The following is a 2,500-nucleotide window of genomic DNA, read 5'->3' as shown; positions in this document are numbered from 1 at the left end:
CTCGGATGAGTCCCGTATCGTTATTTTTCGTCACTACCTCCCCGTGCCGGGAGTGGGTAATTTGCGCGCCTGCTGCCTTCCTTGGATGTGGTAGCCGTTTCTCAGGCTCCCTCTCCGGAATCGAACCCTGATTCCCCGTTACCCGTTACAACCATGGTAGGCGCAGAACCTACCATCGACAGTTGATAAGGCAGACATTTGAAAGATGCGTCGCCGGTACGAGGACCGTGCGATCAGCCCAAAGTTATTCAGAGTCACCAAGGCAAACGGACCGGACGAGCCGACCGATTGGTTTTGATCTAATAAAAGCGTCCCTTCCATCTCTGGTCGGGACTCTGTTTGCATGTATTAGCTCTAGAATTACCACAGTTATCCAAGTAACGTGGGTACGATCTAAGGAACCATAACTGATTTAATGAGCCATTCGCGGTTTCACCTTAATGCGGCTTGTACTGAGACATGCATGGCTTAATCTTTGAGACAAGCATATGACTACTGGCAGGATCAACCAGGGAGCTGCGTCAACTAGAGCTGAGCAGCCGGCCGCCCGGGAGTGTGTCCCGGGGGCCCGCGCGAACACGCAAGCGTCCGCTCAATCATTCTGCAAACAGGAGGAGGCTGAGCTCCCCTGCACAATACACCTCGAAACCCTCTCAGGTCCCGGCGGCGCGCAGCGCCGTCCCAAGTACTTGGTCGGGTTCGAGAGAGGCGCAATCGCCCGGAGTTAGGCGAGTAGACGCTTTCGGTGCGACCACCCGTGCTCCCAACTGAGCTTGCCGCTGCCGACAGAGGCCCGGGAGCGTGCTGTCGTGGCATTGCCGGCGGGAGACAACACGCGCCACCTACGGTGACCGGCAGCTCCAACGCCAGCGCCACAGAAGGACAAAAGCCCCACTTGGGTGCCGAAGCGAACTCTCCCAGCACAGCGCACGCGCCAACACATCCGCACAGCTGCGATACAAACCACCAGCGAGAACCGCTGGGGCGACCGAGCAGCAGACGGCGTCGCGGCGCCGAGCGCCGGGCGGCGGCGCATCCTCAACGCACACAGTCCTCAATCGGACCAGCACACTGAAGATGTCCACCGCGCTTCGCACCGGGCCCGCGAGGACCTACTTTGGCCGCACGGCGCCGCGCGCAGGGTGCGCCGGCGCGCAGCTGCGACGCCTGCCGCGTCCGTCGGCCGGCGCGCCTGCCACTGGCCGCCCCCACCAGCCGGCTGTAGCGCGTGCGCCCACGCACCGCGCGGCCAGCACGCCGGGAGGCGCCCCCTCACCGGCCGGGGACGGTCCCACCCAGCCACCGCCGCGTATCGCTTCACACCCAGATGCCGTTCAGTTTCGTCGGCATGGTGGGTATCGCTGGAACAACCGGTTCGTACCTCAACCTATCGTCGCCATCACCGATTCACCCCTAGCGAGAACAACCGCACCACAACAGGTTACCATTTGTTCATTTGCGTAACTTCACCAGAAAACGCAGGCGTCCATCGCCATTTGCAACTTCAACGATTATTGCATGCCTGTGTCAGGTGTCACGCCACACTACGTCTGCCCACATACACGCAACAAAATGTGCACGCCTAGACAATACGTGGAAGGTGGCCCCCGTACGTATGCGATGTCCATTGCTCGAACGACTGTCAACCGGCCTCTGTAGCATGTCGCAGATATGGAACGCGGTGCACCATGCCATCACGGTGTGTGAGGAGAGACGACTAGGTCCGAATACATCAACAGACAGCTCATGCTGATCGCCATCCACGGCGTCCGTTCCTCCCACACGTCTCTATGGCGTACCACACTGCAATCCAGCTCTCATAGGGAGACGACACGTAGCTGCGTGCACAATATTTGCACTGTATGGTCCGCCGTTTTTGGGCGCAGTCGTTGTACGGTCACACATGTGCCACGATGTATCATTCGGTACATAAGGACGAATGTGCAGTACAGATTGTGGTTTACGCGTACGACATTAGCGGACGGTTGACACAGGCCGCACCACAACGTAGCCTGAGTACGTCGCATGCGAAGGGCATTGAACATGCAAACTTCTCACCAACCAGCTTGCGAAGGCAGGGGGGCAAGGTGGGGACGTGGGGAGGGGCGGCATGTACGTCCTGCTGCCATCCACATTACAGTGTACAGCAGGAGCATGTGGAAAGTCAGCAAGACTTGCAAGGTGTTTAACATGAAGCGATACACAGGGGAGCGGGCAGTGCGAGTAGCGAACTATATTGCGAGGGTTGCGGGTGGGCAACACTACACTAATTGAACGAGTCGTATAACAATTACAGAGCAGGTTTAGGCGACAACATGGGTTACGTTAGGGGACAACGTGGGTTACGTTAGGGGACAACGTGGGTTAGGTTAAGGCACAACGTGGGTTAGGTTAAGGCACAACGTGGGTTAGGTTAAGGCACAACGTGGGTTAGGTTAAGGCACAACGTGGGTTAGGTTAAGGCACAACGTGGGTTAGGTTAAGGCACAACGTGGGTTAG

At 58.1% G+C, this 2,500-nt stretch overlaps 1 non-coding gene across 1 annotated transcript in view; it reads right to left on the bottom strand.

Annotated features, from left to right (window-relative positions):
* Positions 1–515, bottom strand: part of LOC124746629 — a 1,909-nt gene extending 1,394 nt beyond the window's left edge. Inside the window, exon 1 of the ribosomal RNA XR_007011420.1 lies at positions 1–515. This exon is cut by the window's left edge and continues 1,394 nt beyond it. This is a non-coding gene — a ribosomal RNA (small subunit ribosomal RNA).
* Positions 516–2,500: the final 1,985 nt, after the last annotated feature.

Source organism: Schistocerca piceifrons, unplaced genomic scaffold (genome assembly GCF_021461385.2).
Source record: "Schistocerca piceifrons isolate TAMUIC-IGC-003096 unplaced genomic scaffold, iqSchPice1.1 HiC_scaffold_361, whole genome shotgun sequence".
In the NCBI taxonomy this organism is placed as follows: Eukaryota; Metazoa; Arthropoda; class Insecta; order Orthoptera; family Acrididae; genus Schistocerca; species Schistocerca piceifrons.
The sequence above is the reverse complement of the archived record's forward strand: the minus strand, read 5'-3'. Positions and strand labels throughout refer to the sequence as shown.